The sequence below is a fragment of the Rana temporaria genome, chromosome 2, assembly GCF_905171775.1.
Source record: "Rana temporaria chromosome 2, aRanTem1.1, whole genome shotgun sequence".
NCBI classification, from domain to species: domain Eukaryota; kingdom Metazoa; phylum Chordata; class Amphibia; order Anura; family Ranidae; genus Rana; species Rana temporaria.
Window position 1 is genome coordinate 275,164,348 of NC_053490.1, and position 26,920 is coordinate 275,191,267.

Consider the following 26,920-nt stretch of genomic DNA (forward strand, 5'->3'; position numbering starts at 1 on the left):
CCTATCTCAGTCACAGGACCCAAATCAAATTCTCATACTAGACACAGCAGCAATAGTGGATCTATCCATGTGGGACAAGTTCCTTACAAGTTGGAATGACATATCCATGTTCATCCCATCAGTGTCAGCTCTAATACCTCGGGTAGTAACAGATGCCGCAGCCTCCACAAGCTTCGCTGCAGTTTTTGGCCATCAATGGTTTGCAGGGCCATGGCCTCCAGGGAGCCTCCAAATCTTCTGCAGCAGAAGTCGCTGGACTCCAGGACAGGTAAGTGCCCATATATTAAAAGTCAGCAGCTGCAGTATTTGTAGCTGCTGGCTTTAAGAACAAATTAAAACCATTACATAGTATTAACTCAAACTAGCGATACATGTTGAGCACACGTTGAGTCTAGTGTAAAGCGACTGACCCCTCCACAGAGATAACCCCCAGCTATATTATTTGTCCTTGGTAAATTGTATTTGTTTCATTACGTATGTGCCAGTGTCAATACTTTGGAGGCTTCCTACCTGTATATAGGGGGTGTGTATGCTCACATACTAGTTTGGGTTAATACTATAATGGTTTTAATTTGTTTTTAATCCATTTTCTAATAATAGACAATATTTTCATATACTGTACATACAATTTTGTGTGTTGGATACAGCGTCTAAAAAGTCCCATTTTCTGTGGTCTCTATTTTGTTCTGTATTATTTAGGGATGAGGCATAGTCCCTAATCTAAAGCTACACTTGGAGGAGGAGGGGGAGCGGGAGGAGGAGAGCAACCATAAAAAACTGAGCTATTGAGATATTTAGAAGCTTTGTTTTACTATGACACTGACACAGGAGGAGCAGTGTATGAGAAGGGGCTGGCAAGTGATATTTTTTTCAACTTTAGACTATGCAGGCATCGCTGTCCCAGGGTCAGGAGAAGCGGAGCGGCCAGCCTGCCCCCCCCACAATGGGTGGCTCCTGGAGCGGACTGCCCGATCCCCGCCCTGTTGATAAAACATATTATCAGCGTATAACACGCAGGCACTGTTTACCCTCTGTTTTCAGGGGATACAGGTACGTGTTATACGCCGATAAATATTATAATTTATTCATTGTTTCGACTCCAAACGCTTGCCCGTCACTAGTACCATCTTCAGAGACATGTCAACGATTCTCTCTCGCTCCCCGTTCGGGCTTCTTCCCAGCCTGGTCATTCAAGCTGCCATCTACCTAGCTTTATACGGCTTTTTTCGGCCTAACAAGTTCACCTGTGATGGCAATGCTAGCCAGACACTGTGTAGACATCACCTGACTCGCTTCCAAGATCACTTCATTCTCCACCTCGCAGTATCCAAAACCCTGGGGTTGATATCCAACTTTTCCAGACCAACAACATCTGCTGCCCAGTAGCGATACTCGACCGTCTACTGTTGCTCCTACCCAGCCAGTCGAACTCTAGCCCCTTGCTGACTTTTCCGAACAACCCCTTGAGTGGCAGCCAGTTCATCAAGCACGTCAGGATCCTCCTGCGTAACCTAGGCCTCCACCCCAGCCGATATTCTGGACAATCCTTGCGAATCAGAGCAGCCTCAGCCACATCTTAGCACAGGGTTCCAGACCATGTCATCAAGAAGTTAGGCAGGTGGAAATCAGCCTTCTTCACTCGGTACGTTCCAAACCTTCAGGTGGAAATGTTGCAAGCATTTTACCAAACTTGCTCAGTAAATAAGACCAGATCAATAAAGAGCTTTCACTTCTATCTGAATGTTTTTGCCCCTTTTTTGGTATACCGGCCAGAAGACCAGGACACACTTCAGGTTATGATGTAAATCTTGTGGCATGTTTATGTGGTTCACATCCATCTCAGTTGAAGTGCTATAACCCATAAATTAGAAGGCCAGTATGGTGGCCAGAGTTTTTAGGAGGAGTCCGGGAGGGATTTAGGCAGCTCACTCATTTGTGGTCTTTGTCGGTTCCTGCGCACAATATCCTCCCCCTATTCCCCTTTTTAGGGCTTTTCTCAGTACATTTCTTTCTACAAGCATTTATTACTTATCTTGGGTATGCCCCCTTTTTTGGTATACTGGCCAGCAGAGCAGATTCTCAAATGAAATAGTACCTAAAAAGGCAAACCTAAAATGTTAAAACCATGTGACAAAAAGTACCTTCTGCTATTATTATATCTATCTGAAAGCAAGTTGGAACCAAAAAAAAAAGAATAGATTTTCTGTACTTGCAATCCTCAGTAGGAAAACCTCTGCCAGTATTTAACCTAATATTAACATGTGTTTAAAGCCAAAATACATATATAAATAGAATGGGCATGCAAATTAAAATGAATACATAAAATTTGTGGTATTTAGAACGTATTTTATATACCTTAAAATCAGTCAGAACTTTACTGGAGAAATCTTTACAATAATGATCTGTATAAATATAGACTGAAGAGCATCTGTAGGAAATATGCTGAAAACAATACAAGAGGAAGAAATGTTTTTTTAACCAGAACAACCTCAACCTTTATATACACAATGTGCCAGCATTAGTAACATTAAGGAACCAGTAATACAGGGAAACAAGGATGATGGGATTAAATCTGGGAGTGTGGAAGAGTCAGGGGGGTGTTTTAAGATTGACAGATGCAGGACATCAAGAGGAGGTGGTATGGGGGGCGGGGGGTCAGAAGAAGTGTAGCATGCTATGCTAAAGCTGGACATAGATGGTTTAATCTCGGCTGGTTCAGCAGGGACCGGCCGAGATTCAAACCATGTACGGGCAGGCTGAGTGTACCCAAGTTGATCGATCAATTTGGGTACCACCAGCATGTCAAATTTTATGTGTAATTATTGCTATTATAGCTGCTAGCAGTAATCACTGTGTTCTCCCGCCAGGGACAATGGCTCCATGGGAGGGATTCCCCCATCAACACAATTCAGTGACTTTCTTTCTTGCAGTCCATGGTTGCAGTAAAGAAAATTGATCTATCTATGGCTGGTTTAATTAGTGAATAGAGAGGATACGAACTGTAACGGAATGACCCGGGACACCCAGAGACTTTGTAAGGATGAGGGGTACTCCTGTACCGGCGTCACCAAGGAGTCTTATGTCTAGGGTCACCTTATGTCCGATAGGGCCATAGGGTGACTGAGAAATTATGTCCTAAATTACAGGACAGGGGACATCACTGATAGTTCATATTTCGACGCAGTAACAGAGCTTGTCACTCTCGTTATTGAGGAAATTCTTATGGAATGGATCGGGTCTGCCTGTTGGTTGGAGTGTCGATAAGCTGTCGTGGGTTGATGGAAGGTCATAAACGGTGGTGACCGTTACACGAACATATATATGCGGAGGGATAGAGGGAAAGGAAATACGTTGACGGACATATTTGTAAGAGAGTGTGTGTTCTAAAGGGCTGCAATAGATGGAGGGTCAACGTGTACTGAATCGGGGCCATAATAAGTAAACTGTAAACAAATAAAATAGATAAAATGAATGCATAAAGCAAAAAAACAATAAATTAGTATGTAAGAGACACATGAGTGTGCTAACATAGCAAGGGAATAGAGAAGAGGAATATTATTAAAGATGTATGTGCTGGGGATAAGCTTTAGGTTCAGGTCAAGGTTGTGTTAAAGGTGAAGTTTGCAGACCCGGTAGACCAATGCAGCTGTATGCTGCCATAGTAACCAACTACCAATAATGCGCTTCCTGGCTTCTGAACTTAGGCCAGGTGGCTATTAATTGGGTCTTTCTTATGCGCATCCCCTATGAAAAATGCAAGCTTTTTAGCAGCTATATTGAAAATGAGCTGGGATAGGGAAAGGATAAGGACTGCTGCTGATAAACTGCATTAAGACAAATTAGTGTGAGACTTGGAGGCACTGGTGTCTTAAATTAGATGTAAACCCCTCATTAACATCCTTTGGGAATTCAAAATGCTGTGTGTCCTGGAAAATTTGTTGGTGGGTGGAAAGAAATGATTTTTACATCTGATGTGTGTCCTGCAGTCTCTTTATAGCCTCTCCACATGTACTGTTACAATGATGATAGGTGTGAAGAGTTTTTTTAAAAAATTTTGCTAGCTGCAATATATTTCTTTACAATCTGTCCCTGAGTTTATATGCATTTCACTATTAAGCGGCACCCTATGTATTTTCACAGGGCATATTTCCTAAATTTTACTGGTTGCAATTTTTCGAAATAATTTTTTAACGTGTGTAATATTCCTAGGCAATGTGCTTTTGAATAGAGTATCATGTGACTGTGGGAGACAGGGATGGAGTTGAGATTTCATTACAGAAAGTGTCCAAACAAGAATTTTTATATTAAAGCTTATATGAGATTTTAGTGGTTGGGTTGAGTTCTTTGATTTGTGGTGCTGAGATAATTTTTCTTATTTGCCCTGCCTGTGCGCACATTTCTTTACACCTAAACATATATATATATTTTTCACAACAGTAATAATGCAAATACAGATGAAGATACAAGGATATAGGATACAACGTAGTGTAGCGAGTGATATGGTATCCCCCTAGACCTATGTTAACGTGTGTTTGAAGACATAATTGGTGGTTAGTGTACTTGAGTAGGTCTATCTATCTATAAGGCTATATCCATAGGTTCCTGATGTAGGTCCCTATATCCATAGGGGCATTGCCCATTTCTGATTGTGGTAAGCCAGGTTACCATGGTCTTGCGGGCCCAATTCCCTTCCTTTTCTCAGTTAACTAAAGAAAAACGCACGCACCCACTCAATGAGTGCAGGGGATATAAAGTATATTATCTAATAGACCTCACCTGGTGAGGGGAGACCATGTAGTTAAATCCTAAGGTTTTAGGTCAATGGATCACCTTCCGCTGGGGACCTGCCCCTCCTCTGAATATTTTAAGATATTCCATATTTGCCAAGTCTTGGAGTAGGCCTCTTGTCTGTCTTGGCTCGTAAGAATGAGGCCTTCCATTTTGTTAATGCCATCTATTTTTTGGAACCATAAGTCAATGGTTGGCAGTTACAGTGATTTCCAGTTAAGTGGGATACAGGCTTTGGCTGCATCTAGCAAGTGGCGAATGACTGATATTTTGAAGACACGTGCAAGTATGTCATTTGCATGTAGAAGAGAGTATGCTGGGTCATCTGGGACTATACGATCTTTACATTTTTGTGTTATCCGTCGGACCTCCCCCCAGAAGCTCCGGATTCGGGGGCAGGACCAGAAGATATGTACCAAGGAACCTTTTTGCGTTTGACAGCGCCGACAAAGATCAAGCGTTGTCGGAAAAAATTTGTTTAGTAAGGGGTTCTATACCAACGTGTAATGATTTTGTAGTTGGTCTCTTGGATTTTGGCACAAATGGATGATTTGTGTGTGAATGTGAGGATATGTTTTTTTTTTTTTTTGGTGGTGAAATGGCAATTCAGATCTCGTTCCCATTTGTTGAGGCTTGGAAGTTGATAATCCTCTGTTGGTGTAATCACCATGTTGTATGTAAGGGATAGCGTGTGTGGCAGTATACCTTCTTCAAACACCTTCTCGGCGTCCATACCAATGAATACGCATGACGTAAGGCCCCCGTACACATGACCAAACATGTCTGCTGAAACTGGTCCGCGGGCCAGTTTCAGCAGACATGTTCGGTCGTGTGTAGGACCGAGCGGACAGAATTCCAGCAAACATTTGCCCGCCGGGCCTTTTCCCAGCGGACAAATATTCCTGGACTTGTTTTAAAACAGTCCGCTGGAATCCTGCCCGCTCGGACATGTTCGGTCGTCTGTACAGACCTACCGTACATGTCCGAGCGCCCGCCATCCCTCGCATGCGTCGAATGACTTCGACGCATGCGTGGAAGCATTTAACTGGCAGGCCCGCCCACGTCGCCGCATCATCGTCGTGGCGACGCCGCGGACACGCCCCGCGTATTGTTTACGCGCGGATTTCTGTACGATGGTTAGTACAGCCATCGTACAGAAATTCTCGGGCAGACATGTACGGTGAAAACGGTCCGGCGGACCGGTTTCATCGCACATGTTTGCCCATGTGTACACGGCCTTAGCAGTATTGGCTATGTGTAGTAAATTTAGAACTTTAGTGGTGTTGTTCCTGGCTTCTCTGGTTGGCACAAATCCAACTTGGTCCAGGTGTATTAGGCTGGGTAGGTGTTGTTGATGCTATGATTTTGGTGAACAGCTTAAGGTCAGTGTTTAGTAGTGAGATTGGGCGATAGCTACTGCATTGGGCTGGGTCCTTCCCTTCTTTAGGGATCACAGATATCTGCACTTGTAACATAGAGTTGGGGAGTTCTGTCCCTGAACCAAGTCTATTGAAAAGGGTCACCAGATGGTTGCCTAAGGAAGGGAGAAGGATCTTGTAATAGGTAGTAGTAAGCGCACCTAGGCCAGGGGTTTTTACCCCGATTTGGCGGTGCTCAATGCAGATTGAAGTTCCGGTAAAGTAATGGGTTCCTCTAAGTGGTCCTTCGCTTCTGTCGGTAGGGTCGGCATGAGGGAGGAGGCGATATAGTCTGCTGTCAATTCTTGGTTTGGTGGTGGTGGGGGCAGGTTATATTGGGTATGGTAGAAGGATCTAAATTCCTGTGAAATATGTTGGGGCTTCTGTCCTCTGGGGGAAAGTATATGCGGTATATAGGATGCCAGGTTCTGAGTTCGAAGAGCTTGAGCAAGTAATCTCCCACACTTGTTCCCCGACTCATATACCTTCTTCCTACAAATTTGAAGTGCAGCTTTGGCTTTGAAATGACCTGTTTGTGGGGAGTTTGGTGCGTAAGTGTCTGGAAGGGGTCTGATTGTGTTGTGTCTCTAGGTTCTGTAGTTTGTGAAGTAGTTACGTCTTTGGGTTTTATGAATGTCTGAAATGGCGTACCGTAGTGTTATTGGGGCATGGTCTGACCATGTAATTGACCCTATTGTGGTGTCCTTAATTGCTTGTAAGTGCCTTTGGGGGATCAGAAAGTAATCAATACGTGAGTACGTCTGGTGTGGTCTATAGAAGAAAGTATAGTCCCTCTCCCAGGGATGAAAGAGCCAGGCATCAATCAGTTGTGCAGTATGTAGTGATGTGGAGATGTGCTTCCGCACCTCCCGCAAAGTCGAGGACAGTCTGGAGGAGGTGTCTTCCGTCGGCGTCAGGGGAATGTTAAGATCTCCTCCAATGATAAGTTGTCCCGCTGCATAGTGCGTCAGTTGTTCCAGGTGTCTGTTGGAAACCTATCCTGGTGGTCGTTTGGGGTGTAGAGGTTTGCAAAGGTAACCTGCACACTCCCGATCCGGCTCTTTTGGAACAGAAAATGTCCCTCCACGTCAGTCTTTGTGTCTATGTACATCCATGGTATCTTAGCCGAGATCAGTATGGATACCCCCCTGAATTTGGCTTCAGTGTATGTGGAGTGGTAAACCGTGGGGTAGTATCTGTTTTTTTAGTATCGGCAGGTTGTTTTCCCTAAAATGTGTTTCCTGTAATAGGACGACGTCTGCTTTTAGACGTCGCATATCATGCAGCAGCATTCGCCTTTTTTCTGGTGTGTTCAGTCCCTTCACATTTAAAGAGACTATAGTTAGTGTGTTCATGAGGTTAGGAAATAATAGGGGATATAAAACAGGTAAAAGGTATGTGTGAATACCCAGATACCCAGCAGGCACCACCCCCGCCAGTCACCCGAAAGTGAATGTATAGGGGGGATGTGCAGCACCACCCCCAGCGCCCGAGGAAAGCCAGGTCACTCAGCGCCAGGGTCCCTGCTACCATGCCCATTTGCAGGCCACCCCACAATGCAGGGAAGTGTCCCTCCCACAGCCCCTTAAACAAAGTCTCCTCCCCAAAGTCCTGAGGGGAACAGGGAAGGCAATAGACACTGCTAACTGATGCGTGTCTCCTGGTGGGGGATCCGACCGACACCCCAGCCTTAAGCGCTCTCCATGATGTCCATTTCATCCCCACAAGGTGGCGCTCTTTGACAGTAGGGTGTATCTCTGTGCCTGCTGCCTCCCCCTCCCGACTGCTTTCATAAGGACCCCAACATCTCACACATCAAGCGTGCCAATGTCGGAACAATCATAGACTAGTGAATTTTGTCAGTTCCACAGTTCACAGAGGGGGCTCAGCACATGTCCGCTGCACAGATATAGAGGGACAGCATCTAAATGTCAGACCGGGTTCAGCATGCCAAGGCCCGGCAGAGCACCTGGCAGGGACATATTCCGTGTCTGCAATATATGAAGGGTCGTGGGGTGTCCTCCTCACCACGCAGGGTATTCCTGGGTAGATTCCGGGGTAAGTTGGAGATCGGGATAGGGTGGTTGCTCCAATCAGTGCAGCGTGTAGATTGGGGGACAGAAGGTAGCTGCCCCCTGGTGGAAGGGAAAGTCAGGAGCCAGTAATGATCTCCGGGTTAATCTCTATCAGGCAAAAAGGGGGGGGCAGCAGGACCCCCGACCATGGTGGCACTGACATGTTACTTACATGACATTTGGTGGTATGTGCGGTCCCGGTGTCATCTCAGGGGGATGAAGGCAAATGTGGGTCTATGCGGGGGTGGGAAGATAGTCAGGGGTACATGGCACAAGGCCTACTCACGTTGTCCCTCTTCTGATGAGGCTCTGGGTCTCCTCCTATTCCTCTGCTGGCTATGTTGCGCCGGGGCCCGGTACGCGGAAGGGGCCGATCTGCCAGCAGGTCGTGGGAGGACATGAAGCCAATCCGGGACCGGAATCCGGTCTGTGTTGAAGAAACGGAAGAGTGCCGGAAGGTCCGCCGGTGTTTGCAGAGTGAAGGCGGCTCTGTCCTTTTGGAATGACACTGCAAGTGGGTAACCCCACCGGTAGGTGAATCCCTTCTGTTTTGCCGGGTCCAGGACGGGTCTTAGCAGGGCTCTGTGCCTCAGTGTCGCCCTGGAAAGGTCAGGTAGGATTTAAATTTTTGCTCCTTCCAGGATCACCTCTCCTTGGTCCCAAGCTCTGCGCAGGATGGTGTCTTTTTGCGAGTAGCGGAGAAATCTACATACGACATCTCGGGGCCTGTCAGGATCCACCGATCTGGGGCCGACAGCCCTATGCGACCTGTCCACCTCAATTGTGCCTGTCGGATCCTCCAGGATGTTGCGGAAGAGACCCTGCACTGCCTCCCTCAGATCCGCTGCTTCCACCGTCTCTGGTATACCCCGGAGCTGCAGATTATTGCGGCAGCTCCGGTCTTCAATGTCCTCCAGGTGGAGTTGGAGGGCAATATCGGTGTCCCGGTACAGGTCTCTAGATCTCTCCAGCTCCGACACTTGGTGTTCCAGCACAGTGAAATAAGCCTCCTCCAAGGTTACCCTTTCAGTCAGGGTGGATACATCAGCCCTCACTTCTTGGAAATCTCAGCGGTGATTTTTTTCTAGGCGGAGGATGAGGGCCTCAATGTTTGATCTAGTGGTTAGTGCTTGCAGAAGGACTCGGATGTCCTGGTCCGACGGGTTACACCCGGGTGTCTGTGTAGGTGTTGCCATTACTGGTTGTGGCATCCTCAGTGTATCCTGTAAGCTGTCTGGAGATGTAGGGATGTCAGGGGAGAGGTCCGATTCACTTTGTTTTCTGGCCTCTGCAGGGTCGCCGCATGGTGCCACCACTCTAGCTCTGGGGGAGTTCTTATGTTTCAGCTTAAAATCGCGATGTATATCACCGGTGGATGTACTGGAACGGGTCACCCGGGTTACTGCTCTCGTCTTATGCTTTTTGGCTGATGACATACCGATCTGAGTGGTATATTTGCGGGTAACGAAGGACCGGGGCCGGGAGCTCCAAAGAAAAGCAGCTTCACTCAGCCATGTCCTGGCCACGCCCCCTAAAAATATTGTTTATGTGTTTGCAACAACTGATTGATGTCAACACATTAACTTCTTTCTTCTATTAAGTTTTTTTGCAATGTTAAGCTTGGGGTGATTAGAGCGGGTGACAGTTGTTACTGACAGTTTGTCTAAGAGCTTATTTTTTTTACAATGTTTGAAAAAAAATAGGTGTATAAAAGTGCGTGCTGCTAAACCCCCTCACTTTACATTACTCACACTCCCTGAACCTCCCATCCCTATAGATAAAAAAGTTAGGTATACACTGTTGAATTTTACGTAGTTGTGTCCTCTGTGGTGCCTTAATTTTAATTTTTTTTAGAAACTCTTTATGCAATTACTGATAGGTAAATGAAAATAATAAGTATAACTTAATAGAACAAGACATATGATTCTATAACTACCGTATTTATCGGCGTATACCGCACACTTTTTTGCCCTGAAAATCAGGGCAAAATCATGGGTGCGCGATATACGCCGATACCCGCTTCCTGCGCTGTGTTTGAACCACTGCGCCGACATATACCGAATGCAGCACACTCGGGTATAGTCGGGCAGGCTCGGCTCCCTCAGCGGTCACGACCTGTCCTGTAAGTCCTTTACGCGAGAGGAGCCAAGCCTGCCCGACTATACCCGAGTGTACTGCGCTCGGTATATGTCGGCGGAGTGGTTCAAACACAGCGCGGGGATCGAGCGGGGAGGACACCACGATGGCTGCAGAAGGACGCCGGACCGGACAAGGCGGCCGATGGACGGGGGGCAAGACACAGATGAGAGGCATCCAACCTGGGAGCAAATGAGGCGAAAGAGAACTGGAAGAGCCACTGTTCTTTTGTACATTGCTTGATCGGGATGAGGCTCAGGTAAGTATTAGGGGGGCTGGGGGGCTGCTGCACACAGAAGGTTTTTTACCTTCATGCATAAAATGTATTAAGATATTAAAAAAAACCTTGAGCCTTTACAACCACTTTATTGTTACTGTCACTACCTCTGGCACATTGTGTACAGTGCCTTGAAAAAGCATTCATACAGCTTGGAATTTTTCACACTTGGTAATGTTATAACCAGAAACATAAATGTATTTTATTGTGATTTTATGTGCTAGACTAAACACTATGACCCGGATTCACGTAGAGTGGCGTATATTTGTGCGGGCGTAGCGCATCTCATATGCGCTATGCCGACGTAGCATTAAGAGGCAAGAACAGTATTCACAAAGCACTCGCTCCCAACGTAGTAGAAAGGAAGTTGGCGTGATCCATTAAAATTAAGCTTGACCCCATGCAAATGATGGGCCGAACGAACGGCGCATGCGCAAGCATGCTCAGAATCACGTCAAACTTACTCCCTAAGATACAACTGCTCAATGCCTATGACGTTAACGTAACCTACGCCCAGCCCCATTCATGTACGACTTACGTAAACGACGGAAAATACGACGGCTGTTCCGTCGTCCATACCTTTGCATGGGATGCGCCTCCTATAGGTGGAATAACTTTACGCCGGATGTACGCCTTACGTAAACGGCGTTTACTACTGCGACGGGCGTAAATCAATGGAAGCGCCCCTTGCGGCCAGCGTAAATATGCGCCCAGGCTCCGACGGCATAGGAAACTTGAGTTGGTCGGATGAAGCCACATTTCAGGCGTATCTAGCATTGAGAATCAGGCGCATAGATACGACGGTGCATCTGTGCACTTACGCGGCGTATAGAAAGATATGTCGGCGTAAGTGCTTTGAGAATCCGGGCCAAAGTGCCACATAATTGTGAAGTGGAAGGAAAATGATAAATGGTTTTCAAACATGTTTACAAATAAATATGTAAAAAGTGTGGCATGCATAAATTCAGCCCCCTGAGTCAAAAATGTAAAAAATCACCTTTAGCTGCAATTGCAGCTACAAGTCTTTTTAGGTATGTCTCTACCAGCTTTGCACATCTAGAGTAAACATTTTTCCATTCTTCTAAAATAGTTCAAGCTCTGTTAAACTGGATAAATAAATAAAATGAGGAAAAAAGTTGCGCTAACTGTAAATATTGTAAACCAGTAGCAGCTAGCACCAACAAAAGACAATATTGTGTACAAAGAATAAAAAAGAAAAAGTGCAGCGCTGAATATTCAGTGAAATGAATCAAAAAATATGGTAAATAATCAAAGTTCAGTGAAAAATCAAAGAAATAAAAAAAACACAAAAAAGGGGGACACACCCCCAAGTAATGTGACAGGTAAATAACCTGAAAGGCAGCTAGAAAGTGAGATCTAGCTGGATAATGTGTAATGTGAACACACCGTGATAAGTGAGGGAACACAAAAATAAATGATAATAAGAACCTCAGATGAAGTCCATGTAATTTAAACGTGTAACTCCAAAATGTAAATGTGATAGTCCAAGGTCAAAATGGCCTATACAGTCCAAAGAAATATATATATGCAATGTATTTCCTTTTTAGGAGTTGGTCAGAAGTTCTTTGTGGAAAAGACCAAATGACTGTAAAGGAATGGAAGATGTTGTGATCTTCTCAGGTGTGGAACTCAGATGTTCTTAATAAGCAGTTGGAACCTCATCAGCAATCCATAATGGTATCCAAATAAACAAGTATAAAGATGGGTACTCTTACCGGAAAGTGTGGACATACACGTCAGCGACGGTATGTCAAACACGCATGTACGAGCTCCTAGGCAGCCGTGATGTCAGTGGGGAAGCTGTTTGATGTGCCGGCCTTTAATCCGCCAGGACGGGTCCAATCCAATGAGAGGAGACAGCTCGTGCAGGTGTGGTTCTCAGATGAAAGAGTGTGATATGCAGGCCAAACGTAGAAACCATGTAAGGGAAAACGTACTCACATAGTGCGGTTAATCCCAAAACAAGCCTTTATTAGGCATAGAAAATAAAAGCCAAAATAGACACAAAACTGGATAAAAATATATAAAATAGATAAAAAAGTACAAGCCCAGTGAAAGACGAGTACAAGTGATCACAAGTAAAATATGGCGTAATGAGCAAGTAGCATATGAGCTATGTACCCGACATGTTTCGAGCGGCAGAGCTCTTCAACTGGGGCATAACTCATACAAGTGCCCAACGCCATCTATTTATAACATAAGACTAAGCAATGATGACAGCGTGCCTGCAAACAGCTGAGAGAAGCCAGAGGAATTAGCCAATCACAATCACTGACTTCAGGTGCCGCCCACTACTGTCAGCAAAGGACGTAGGATAAGCAATGATGTCAGCGTGTCTGCAAACAGCTGAAAGGAGCCTGGGGAATTAGCCAATCACAATCACTGACTTCAGGTGCCGCCCACTACTGTCAGCAAAGGACGTAGGATAAGCAATGATGTCAGCGTGTCTGCAAACAGCTGAGAGGAGCCTGGGGAATTAGCCAATCACAATCACTGACTTCAGGTGCCGCCCACTCCTGTCAGCAAAGGACGTAGTAAGTGAACAGCCACCTGTTGGCTGTGGAACATCCGAGTGTCCATTGGTCCCCAGAGCGTGTCCAGGCGGGACATACGTAACGTCATAGCCATCCTCAATACTGCAGCCGGTGCGTCGGTCTACGGCACCTACAACCGCTGCCAACCTGAGGGCTGGGGGCGGTCAGGCCCCCGACACATGCGCAAGCGCAACCACGGTGGACACGAGGGCCCCCACGGAAACCGCAGGGACACCGACGTGTAACACACGCGGCGCGCGTGCGTCCCACCCTGGAACGCAAAAGGGCCAATCACAGGGAAGAGTCAGTGTATTGTAAACACAGGTCAGCGTCGTGATGTCATCACGCTGCGCCCTCACAATGCGTTCCAAGTATTCCAATGACTCGCACATACGAATCAGTGAGGAATATGGACACTGACCTGGAATGCAAGGGGAGTGACATTTAGGAATATTTAGGAATATCCAATAATAGTATAGACAGTGTGTACAGGGCTGTGTGGCATCATTGCTATTGTAAACAAAAAATATACATTGATACATATACAATCAATAAACAAAATACCTGAAAAATAATAATGAATATGCCTGCATATAAAAATAACAATGTTATACTTTGAATACATGTGAGAAATGGAAAAAATGGCCATAGTGATGTGCTTATAAAAAATGCCTAACAAAAAATCCCAAATTAAGGAAAACACAATAAGAGAAGGACACAAACGTCATACAATCACTAGGATTTGTTAATAAAGGCGTTAATATCCCACTCTATATTGAGTCCATGAGGGAAAAAACAGCGAAGCTGGTATATCCAGAACATCTCAAGTTGGGACACGCCTCTGATCTTGGACTCACCCCTCCAATGGGGGGTAAATTTGCCAATGATCTGGAAACTTGTCCCCTCTGGGTTTTTGTGATGATGTTCCAGGTAGTGTTTGGGCACACTGTGATTAGTTTTACCCAATCTGATCCGAGCTATGTGTTCATTTACCCTGATTGAGAACGTACGTATGGTCCTGCCAACGTATTGTTTTTTGCACGGACAAGTAAGCAAATAGACAACATAGCGGGTGTCGCAGGTTACAAAATCCCTCCATGGTAAATACTGGATGTCACTGTAGATGTAAAACTGGTAATCTTTCTGCTGGTAAGCGCGTTTAAAAGACAGACATTGCATCTCCTGCATGCATGGAATCCCTTCATCTCAGGAAAGAAGGATGGTTTGATAGGAGGGTCTGATACGTTAGGGGCAAGCTTATTCCTGAGTGCCATGGCCCCCCTAAATACAACTCCAGGTCTATCAGGGAGTACTGGGCCCAAAAGGGAGTCGCTTTTCAAAACGTTCCAATGCTGATTGAGTATGCTTTTGATACGTTTATGCTGGACAGAATACTGAGTAGTAAATGCCCATTTGAATTTTGTATCAGGGGGACGTTTTGGTTTCTCTACAGTAAGGGAATCTCTATCGATCTTGCGAACACGCTCAATATCCTCATCCACTTTTCCCGGTGAGTACCCCTTCTCAACAAATTTGGCCTTGAGGGATTCTGCTTGTATGACAAAATCAGAGGCGTTTGTACAATTCCTTCTAATGCGGAGCAGCTGGCTGAAAGGTATAGATTTCAGCCAAGAACTGTAATGACAGCTGTCCGTGGGAATGTACCCGTTTCTGTCTGTTGGCTTAAAAAATGTTCTAGTAACCAACTGATTATTGTCCACTGAAATCTCAAGGTCGAGAAAATGTATAAGGGTGTGGCTGAGATCATAGGTGAGGATAATGCCCATCTCGTTGTCATTTAAAGTGACCATAAAGTCATGGAGAGATTCTTCATCCCCATGCCACAGGAGGAGGATGTCGTCTATGTACCTGGCCCATAACAAGATCTCTGGACGATGGAGAGCATAGACGACATCCTCCTCCCAATGGGCCATGTAAAGGTTCGCCAGGCTGGGGGCAAACTTGGCCCCCATCGCGACACCCTTTGTTTGAAGAAAAAAACGTTGGTCATACCAAAAATAATTGCCCTGTGTGGCAAATTTGAGCAAGTCCATGATGAATCTCTGTTGTGCAATGGGGAGTGTACCGTCCCTAGAAAGGGACAGTTCCACAGATTTGAACCCCAATTTGTGTGGTATGCACGTATACAGAGATGTAACATCCGCAGTTACCAATAGACATCCCTCAGGAAGATCCACTGCTTGTAATTTGCGTATCGTGTCACCAGTGTCTTTTAAAAAAGACGGAACAGCCCGCACCAGGGGTTGTAGGAAGAAATCGATGTACCTCCCAATACGAGAGGTCACCGAGTCTATCCCGCTCACGATGGGTCTGCCCGGGGGATTGGTGACACTTTTGTGGATCTTAGGGAGGAAGTACATAACTGGAATGCGAGGGACGGTAGGTATAAGATAATCCTTTTCTTTTTTATCCAGAATTCCGTCAGAAAAACCCCTATTAATCAAACCCAAAAGAGACTTCTTTAACGTCTTTGTTGGATCAGACGTCAATGGGGCATAGGTGCTTGTGTCATCAAGGATGCGGCACATCTCTAAATGATAATCCGCCTTATCCATGATGACCAAACCACCTCCCTTATCGGCTGGCCGAATTATTAGGTCTTTTCTCTCACACAAAGATTTAAGACCCAATTTGATGTCAGGATGGTCATAGGTACGTTTTTTGGGTATGGCTTCAAGATCTTTGAGTACCAAGTCTCGAAAGACCTTGATGGATGATGCTGTGGTAGTAGGAGGGTTGAACAATGATGGATTGGACATCCCTGAATGGATTACATCTCCTGAGGAGGCATAAGAAGTTTTGGACTGATAAGGGTTAGACAAAAAATATCTCTGAATATTTAATTTTCGGGTAAACTTATGAATATCGACAAAAGTGTCGAATTTGTTCAATTGTTTCGATGGAACGAATTTTAAACCCTTGTCTAAGGTGGTAATCTCAGCCTTGGAAAATTCAACCTTGCTCAGATTGAAAATGCCACTACCTTTTACAGTCTGCAAGGAAAAAGAGGCAGACTGTAAAAGGTAGTGGCATTTTCAATCTGAGCAAGGTTGAATTTTCCAAGGCTGAGATTACCACCTTAGACAAGGGTTTAAAATTCGTTCCATCGAAACAATTGAACAAATTCGACACTTTTGTCGATATTCATAAGTTTACCCGAAAATTAAATATTCAGAGATATTTTTTGTCTAACCCTTATCAGTCCAAAACTTCTTATGCCTCCTCAGGAGATGTAATCCATTCAGGGATGTCCAATCCATCATTGTTCAACCCTCCTACTACCACAGCATCATCCATCAAGGTCTTTCGAGACTTGGTACTCAAAGATCTTGAAGCCATACCCAAAAAACGTACCTATGACCATCCTGACATCAAATTGGGTCTTAAATCTTTGTGTGAGAGAAAAGACCTAATAATTCGGCCAGCCGATAAGGGAGGTGGTTTGGTCATCATGGATAAGGCGGATTATCATTTAGAGATGTGCCGCATCCTTGATGACACAAGCACCTATGCCCCATTGACGTCTGATCCAACAAAGACGTTAAAGAAGTCTCTTTTGGGTTTGATTAATAGGGGTTTTTCTGACGGAATTCTGGATAAAAAAGAAAAGGATTATCTTATACCTACCGTCCCTCGCATTCCAGTTATGTACTTCCTCCCTAAGATCCACAAAAGTGTCACCAATCCCCCGGGCAGACCCATCGTGAGCGGGATAGACTCGGTGACCTCTCGTATTGGGAGGTACATCGATTTCTTCCTACAACCCCTGGTGCGGGCTGTTCCGTCTTTTTTAAAAGACACTGGTGACACGATACGCAAATTACAAGCAGTGGATCTTCCTGAGGGATGTCTATTGGTAACTGCGGATGTTACATCTCTGTATACGTGCATACCACACAAATTGGGGTTCAAATCTGTGGAACTGTCCCTTTCTAGGGACGGTACACTCCCCATTGCACAACAGAGATTCATCATGGACTTGCTCAAATTTGCCACACAGGGCAATTATTTTTGGTATGACCAACGTTTTTTTCTTCAAACAAAGGGTGTCGCGATGGGGGCCAAGTTTGCCCCCAGCCTGGCGAACCTTTACATGGCCCATTGGGAGGAGGATGTCGTCTATGCTCTCCATCGTCCAGAGATCTTGTTATGGGCCAGGTACATAGACGACATCCTCCTCCTGTGGCATGGGGATGAAGAATCTCTCCATGACTTTATGGTCACTTTAAATGACAACGAGATGGGCATTATCCTCACCTATGATCTCAGCCACACCCTTATACATTTTCTCGACCTTGAGATTTCAGTGGACAATAATCAGTTGGTTACTAGAACATTTTTTAAGCCAACAGACAGAAACGGGTACATTCCCACGGACAGCTGTCATTACAGTTCTTGGCTGAAATCTATACCTTTCAGCCAGCTGCTCCGCATTAGAAGGAATTGTACAAACGCCTCTGATTTTGTCATACAAGCAGAATCCCTCAAGGCCAAATTTGTTGAGAAGGGGTACTCACCGGGAAAAGTGGATGAGGATATTGAGCGTGTTCGCAAGATCGATAGAGATTCCCTTACTGTAGAGAAACCAAAACGTCCCCCTGATACAAAATTCAAATGGGCATTTACTACTCAGTATTCTGTCCAGCATAAACGTATCAAAAGCATACTCAATCAGCATTGGAACGTTTTGAAAAGCGACTCCCTTTTGGGCCCAGTACTCCCTGATAGACCTGGAGTTGTATTTAGGGGGGCCATGGCACTCAGGAATAAGCTTGCCCCTAACGTATCAGACCCTCCTATCAAACCATCCTTCTTTCCTGAGATGAAGGGATTCCATGCATGCAGGAGATGCAATGTCTGTCTTTTAAACGCGCTTACCAGCAGAAAGATTACCAGTTTTACATCTACAGTGACATCCAGTATTTACCATGTGAGGGATTTTGTAACCTGCGACACCCGCTATGTTGTCTATTTGCTTACTTGTCCGTGCAAAAAACAATACGTTGGCAGGACCATACGTACGTTCTCAATCAGGGTAAATGAACACATAGCTCGGATCAGATTGGGTAAAACTAATCACAGTGTGCCCAAACACTACCTGGAACATCATCACAAAAACCCAGAGGGGACAAGTTTCCAGATCATTGGCAAATTTACCCCCCATTGGAGGGGTGAGTCCAAGATCAGAGGCGTGTCCCAACTTGAGATGTTCTGGATATACCAGCTTCGCTGTTTTTTCCCTCATGGACTCAATATAGAGTGGGATATTAACGCCTTTATTAACAAATCCTAGTGATTGTATGACGTTTGTGTCCTTCTCTTATTGTGTTTTCCTTAATTTGGGATTTTTTGTTAGGCATTTTTTATAAGCACATCACTATGGCCATTTTTTCCATTTCTCACATGTATTCAAAGTATAACATTGTTATTTTTATATGCAGGCATATTCATTATTATTTTTCAGGTATTTTGTTTATTGATTGTATATGTATCAATGTATATTTTTTGTTTACAATAGCAATGATGCCACACAGCCCTGTACACACTGTCTATACTATTATTGGATATTCCTAAATATTCCTAAATGTCACTCCCCTTGCATTCCAGGTCAGTGTCCATATTCCTCACTGATTCGTATGTGCGAGTCATTGGAATACTTGGAACGCATTGTGAGGGCGCAGCGTGATGACATCACGACGCTGACCTGTGTTTACAATACACTGACTCTTCCCTGTGATTGGCCCTTTTGCGTTCCAGGGTGGGACGCACGCGCGCCGCGTGTGTTACACGTCGGTGTCCCTGCGGTTTCCGTGGGGGCCCTCGTGTCCACCGTGGTTGCGCTTGCGCATGTGTCGGGGGCCTGACCGCCCCCAGCCCTCAGGTTGGCAGCGGTTGTAGGTGCCGTAGACCGACGCACCGGCTGCAGTATTGAGGATGGCTATGACGTTACGTATGTCCCGCCTGGACACGCTCTGGGGACCAATGGACACTCGGATGTTCCACAGCCAACAGGTGGCTGTTCACTTACTACGTCCTTTGCTGACAGGAGTGGGCGGCACCTGAAGTCAGTGATTGTGATTGGCTAATTCCCCAGGCTCCTCTCAGCTGTTTGCAGACACGCTGACATCATTGCTTATCCTACGTCCTTTGCTGACAGTAGTGGGCGGCACCTGAAGTCAGTGATTGTGATTGGCTAATTCCCCAGGCTCCTTTCAGCTGTTTGCAGACACGCTGACATCATTGCTTATCCTACGTCCTTTGCTGACAGTAGTGGGCGGCACCTGAAGTCAGTGATTGTGATTGGCTAATTCCTCTGGCTTCTCTCAGCTGTTTGCAGGCACGCTGTCATCATTGCTTAGTCTTATGTTATAAATAGATGGCGTTGGGCACTTGTATGAGTTATGCCCCAGTTGAAGAGCTCTGCCGCTCGAAACATGTCGGGTACATAGCTCATATGCTACTTGCTCATTACGCCATATTTTACTTGTGATCACTTGTACTCGTCTTTCACTGGGCTTGTACTTTTTTATCTATTTTATATATTTTTATCCAGTTTTGTGTCTATTTTGGCTTTTATTTTCTATGCCTAATAAAGGCTTGTTTTGGGATTAACCGCACTATGTGAGTACGTTTTCCCTTACATGGTTTCTACGTTTGGCCTGCATATCACACTCTTTCATCTGAGAACCACACCTGCACGAGCTGTCTCCTCTCATTGGATTGGACCCGTCCTGGCGGATTAAAGGCCGGCACATCAAACAGCTTCCCCACTGACATCACGGCTGCCTAGGAGCTCGTACATGCGTGTTTGACATACCGTCGCTGACGTGTATGTCCACACTTTCCGGTAAGAGTACCCATCTTTATACTTGTTTATTTGGATACCATTATGGATTGCTGATGAGGTTCCAACTGCTTATTAAGAACATCTGAGTTCCACACCTGAGAAGATCACAACATCTTCCATTCCTTTACAGTCATTTGGTCTTTTCCACAAAGAACTTCTGACCAACTCCTAAAAAGGAAATACATTGCATATATATATTTCTTTGGACTGTATAGGCCATTTTGACCTTGGACTATCACATTTACATTTTGGAGTTACACGTTTAAATTACATGGACTTCATCTGAGGTTCTTATTATCATTTATTTTTGTGTTCCCTCACTTATCACGGTGTGTTCACATTACACATTATCCAGCTAGATCTCACTTTCTAGCTGCCTTTCAGGTTATTTACCTGTCACATTACTTGGGGGTGTGTCCCCCTTTTTTGTGTTTTTTTTATTTCTTTGATTTTTCACTGAACTTTGATTATTTACCATATTTTTTGATTCATTTCACTGAATATTCAGCGCTGCACTTTTTCTTTTTTATTCTCTGTTAAACTGGATGTAGAGTGTCTGAAGAGCAATTTTCAAATTTTGCCACAGATTCTCAAGTGCATTTAGGTCTAGACTTTGACTGGGCCATTCTAACACATGAATATGCTTTGATCTAAACCATTCCATTATATCTCTGGCTGTATGTTTATGTCATTGTCCTGTCATTGTCCTCTTCCGCTCCAGTATCAAGTTTTTTGCAGACTCTAATGCCGCATACACACGGTCGGAATTTCCGACAACAAATGTTCGATGTGAGCTTGTTGTTGAAAAATCCGACCGTGTGTATGCTCCATCGGACATTTGCTGTCGGAATTTCCGACAACAAATGTCTGGTTCTCAATTTTTCTTGTTGGAAATTCCGATCGTCTGTAGCCAATTCCGATGCACAAAAATCCTACGCATGCTCTGAATCAATAAACGTTGTTTTTCTCGGCTCGTCGTAGTGTTGTATGTGACTGCGTTCTTGACGTTCGGAATTTCTGACAACATTTGTGTGACCGTGTGTATGCAAGACAAGTTTGAGCATACAATCCGTCGGAAAAAAAAATACGGTTTTGATGTCAGAATGTCCGATCGTGTGTACGTGGCATTACAGGTTTTCTTCTAAGATTGCCCTGCATTTGGCTCCATCCATTTTCCCATTAACTCTGACCAGATTCCATGTCCCTGTTGAAGAAAAGCATCCCCACAACATGGTGCTGCCACCAGTATGTTTCTGGTGCGGATTGTGTGTTCACAGTGATACGCAGTGTTAGTTTTCCGCCACACATAGCATTTTGCCTTTGCTTTTAGGCCAAAAAGTAAAATTTTGGTCTCATCCGACCAGAGCACCTTCTTCCACATGTTTGCTATGTCCCCCACATGGCTTCTCGCAAACTGCAAACTGAGCTTCTTATGGCTTTCTTTCAACAATGGTTTTGTTCTTGCCACTCTTCCATAAAGGCCAGATTTGTGGAGGGCACGACTAATAGTTGTCCTGTGGACAGATTTTCCTACCTGAGCTGTGGATCGCTGCAGCTCCCCCAGAGTTACCATTGGCCTCTTGGCTGCTTCTCTGATTAATGCTCTCCTTGCACGGCCTTCAGTTTAAGTGGACATCCATGTCTTGGTAGGTTTGCAGTTGTGCCATACTGTTTTCATTTTCGAATGATGGATTGAACAATGCTCCATGAGATGTTCAAAGCTTGGGATATTTTTGTATAACCTAACTATGCTTTAAACTTATCCACAACGTTATCCCTGACCTGTCTGGTGTGTTCATTTGCCTTCATTATGCTGCTTGTTCACTAAGGTTCTCTAACAAACCTCTGAGAGCTTCACAGAACAGCTGTATTTATACTGAAATTTAATTATACACAGGTGGACTCTATTTACTGATTAGGTGACTTCTAAAGGCAATTGGTTCCACTTGATCTTAATTAGGGGTGTCAGAGTAAAGGGGCTGTATACAAATTCACACCACACTTTTCACATATTTATTTGTAAAAAATGTTGAAAACCATTTATCATTTTCCTTCTACTTCACAATTATGTACCACTTTGTGTTGGTCTATCACATAAAATCCCAATAAAATACATTTACATTGTTGGTTGTAACACGAAAAGTGGAACATTTTAAGGGGTATGAATACTTTTTCAAGGCACTGTAGCTGACCCTCTGAATTTAATTTTGTATGTAACCAAGGTAGAAGTTATTTCATGCCTTGCAAAACTAATTCTTCTACTTGTATTGCTTTTCAGCATATTTCTTACAGACATTTTTCACTTTTTATTTAGACAGATCAATATAGTAAAGCCTGCTCTTAAGTCCACTTAAAGTTCTAACTGATTTTAAGGTATGCTTCTGTGACATTCCTTTCATTATTCATGAAGTTACTTTTCCATATACAAAAGTTCAAAACACAGCTAATACTTATGTATCCGTTATGGTTCAAATGCACATTTTATTTATGTATGTATTTTGGCTTAAAGCTTGTTTTATTATTGAGTCAAGTACTGGCAAAGGTTTTCAAGGATTGCAACATTGTTTAGAGTTCAGCAATTCCTTTTTGTTTGGAGCTTTTATTATTTAGATATAGAAAACATATTGACTAAAGAATAGTAAAAAATGAGGCTAAGGCCTCATTCACACGGACGGACCGTTCGGGTCAGCCTGTCAGTTTTGACAGCAGACCTGAACGGCCGCTCCATGCATCCCTATGGAGCGTCGGATGTCAGCGGAGACATGTCCACTGACATCCGACCCTATCTGATCCGCTAAAAACAGATGTATGGGGGCACGTCCCCATCCGTCCATGGCGGATTGGGTAGGATCTGATGAAAACGGACATGTTGTCCGTTTTCATCAGATCGCTCCATAGGAGACAGCGGTGCCCGACAAGCCCCTCCCTGCTCAGTGAGCAGAGAGGAGCTCGTCATCCATCGGCTCAGCAGAGATCTGTAGACTGATCTCCCGCTGAGCTGGCGGGAGCAGGTGGACTCCGTAGCAACGGAGTCCGCCTCGTGTGAATGAGGCCTTAAGAACTTTAATGACAATGTGTTACATTTGTTACTGATGTAATATTGGTAAAGGGACACACTGGAAGCTTTTGCTGCCATTGTGCTATGTTCTGGGCAGTGTCCCTGTGCATTTAAGGAGGATTGGGCTACCTCCAGGCCCACCTGCCTTCTATCTATCAATTAGAATGCATGTTTGTCCACTGTTGGAGCCTCTCATAAATTTACAAGGGTTAGGACTGTAGCTAACAAAAAACAAGTAAATAGATCATTCCCAAAATAGGTATCGCTGCCAGAGAAGTAGGGATACAAGGAAGGAGGCACCACAAGACTAAAGAGCAATCCTCAAGCCAAAGCGGCAGATGATTGAGGTTACTTGTTTGCAGAGGCACTTATGCTCAAAAAAGAGGGACAGTATATTTGTAGCGGTACCCCCATAGGGGCTGCTGGTGATTGTGGCTTCAACAATGCACAGCCAGGCATATGAATATCCAGACACACTTTAGTCAAGAATCAGTCCTTGTACTTTGTTTTTGTGTTTTTTTTTATTGAGGGGATATAACTTGGATGTGGATAGGGTACATATGGGATGCCCACTTGATTGAAGATAGAAACATACAGGGACTAACTATATACACCTCCGGTATATACAACCCCCTTTCCTTCTCCTCCAGCACATACACTTGCTTGCAGACTATCACTCCCAGGACTAGCTAGCACTGTTGTTGAGGTCTAACACTGGCTCAGCCAGGCCCAAAGCAAATGCCCTTTGCAGGCAGGGACCATGGGCCCCTATGGTGTAGCAAAATATGGTAGTCCTAGTGCTTTCTTTTCAGGCCCTGACAGCCTTTCTGGCTGCAGTTGCTTCTGTACACTGCCCATGCCACCAAAGTACTCCTGACTGGCTCTGCACTCACCCCAGACTGCTCCATCTCAGTCCTCTCAGGCATGCCTCCCAGTCATCCTGTTGTATCACTCACCAGCACTCTTGGCTGATCTGGTTGCTTCTGGAGACTTGCCTTGTCCTCCTTGCTTCCAGTGCCTCCTGTCAAGGACACCTCAGTCTGTCTTGAGGAGGGCCCTGTCCGCACCTGAGTTCAGGCCCAAGGTCACCCCCCAGGCGGAGTAACGTATCGTCTTTACGTTACACCGCCGCAAGTTTTCAGCGCAAGTGCCTGATTCACCAAGCACTTGCGTGTAAACTTTCGGCGGCGTAGCGTAAAGCCATCCGGCGCAAGCCGGCCTAATTCAAATGGGGCGTGTACCATTTAAATTAGGCGCGTTCCCGCACCAAACGTTCTGCGCATGCTCCGTTTGGAAATTTCCCGCCATGCTTTGCGCAAAATTACGGTGCCCCGACGTGTTTGTGAATGGCGACGTGCGTAACGTACTTACGCCAAAAATAAATAAATAAAATTTGACGCAGGAACGACTGCCATACTTTAACATGGCTGGTGTAAAGTTAAGCCATGAAAAAGCAGGCTTAACTTTGCGACGGGAAAAAACGACTTGCGACGACGTAACGCACGCGAGTACCTTCGTGGATCGCCGTAAAAGCTAATTTGAAAACCCGACGCAGGAAAACGACGCAAACTCCACCCAGCGGCGGCCGAAGTATTGCAGCCTAAGATCCGAAGGCGTACAAAGCCGTAAGCCTGTCGGATATTAGCCAAATGCCGTCGTATCTTGTTTGTGAATCACAAATTAAGATACGACGCGGCAAATTTGAAAATATGCCGGAGTATCAGTAGATACTCCGGCGTATTTCTTCTGTGAATCTGGCCCTTAGAGTCTACAAAATAGTGGGTAGTTTTATGCCATTTGTATTATTATTAATTTTTTTTACTAGTAATGGCGGCAATCTTTGATTTTATCGGGACAGCGATATTATGGCGGACAGATCGGACACTTTTAAAACATTTTTGGGACCAGTGACATTTATACAGTGATCAGTGCCTTTAAAAAAACACTGATTACTGCAAAAATTTCACTGGCAGGGAAGGGGTTAACACTAGGGGGCGATCAAGGGGTTAAATGTGTTCCCTAATGTGTGTTCTAACTGAAGGGGGGGGTGGGACTGATAGCACTATTAACCATGTTTCCAGATTCTGTTTCAAAAGTCAAGAATGGGCTTTTCTGTTTCTTTTTAGTGGCTGCCAGGGCGATAATTCCAAGATACTGGAAATCCTAGCGCATTCCTCCAATAACAGAATGGAAATTCTAATTAACTACCTTTATGAGGATGGAAGAACTACACGACCAATGCTCTCACTTCCAGGACATATGTTTCCCCTGGATATTCCTTATGAAAAACCCTGATTTTAGAATTTTACTTTCTTAGAACCCCTCTGCCTGAACCCAAAATCCCTACTCTTTCATACAATATCGGATATCTCGTCAACAGGCCCATGAAGTTTTACTCCCCTCTTTTCTTATGCTTCTTTTTTTTTTTTCCCATATTAGTCATGGTTTTTAATGCTTAATTATTTAAAGTACAGGTATATTTGCAATCCCACTTCAATATTTCTTATGGCAATTTATGTCAAGATCTATAGGTATATCATAAAAAATGCTTAAGGCTCTTATGAGCCCTACTGCATATTTTAATGCCTTTCTGCTGTGAATTGTATTGGGTTTTTTTTTGGTTTTTTTTCCCCTCTTTTTCTTTGTAAATTTCTATAACTTCTGTGATGAAAATTTCAATAAAGATATATTTAAAAATAAATAAATAACAGAATATGTAAAAAGGAAATCAAAATGAACATTGTCACAGAACATCCCACACTTCACTTGAGTGCTTCCGTCATATACCGCTTCCTATCAGTCTGGATATAGATATCAGATATTCCAGCTGCTCACAAGCACACAACGAGACGAGACTTGTTTGTCTGCTGAACATGGAGTGTTTAATAGAACCAAGAATGCAACCTTATATACAGTTTAAAGAGGAGGTAACCAGAACATAAATTAACATGAGCTAATTAACTAATCATTTACCCAGACTAGGCGACTCATAGATATGACCTTTCAGGGTAGACGTCACGTCTCCTCGCTCACCTGTTATACAATACACATTATCATAAGTGTAAACACAGGACATCTTCACACAATAGCAGGGTCAATTAGCACAGAGAACAGACAGATGGCTGGAGGGGATGGCATTAGCATCTCCTTACACTGTATGTCCCAACAGTATGAATCAGTCACTCTAATGGTATATACAGGGTTCCAGGCATACAGCTCACAAAGAGCACCGTTCTCCCAAATGCCAGGGCCCATGATCGCAAGGCGAGCATTCAAAAGCCCTCCAAAAGCCTCTGTCCCAGGTGAGTCTGTCACAAACATCAGATTACAAAAGATAGTAGGACAAACCTCAAACAATTCTTCAAGTATATTAATAGTAAAAAGGTCAGGTCTGAGCATGTAGGCCCTTTACAAAATAATCTAGAGTGGGTGACTGGGGACAAAGAGAAGACACATTTATTAAATATATTCTTCAGTTCTGGGTATACAAAAGAACATGGGGCAACTTTGACACAGCCCAAAATGATCCACCGTGGCTCAATATTGATATGGTCCAGAAAAATTGAGACAGCAGGTGAATAAAGAACCTGGACCAGGTGGCATACACCCATGGACCCTAAAATAATTAGGCTCTGTAATTTCAAAGCCCTTTTTCTAATTTTTAGGGATTCTTTAATGACTGGATTGGCTTAAAGCCAATGTAGTGCCTATATTTAAAAAAGGGATCAAAGTCAAAAAATATTTT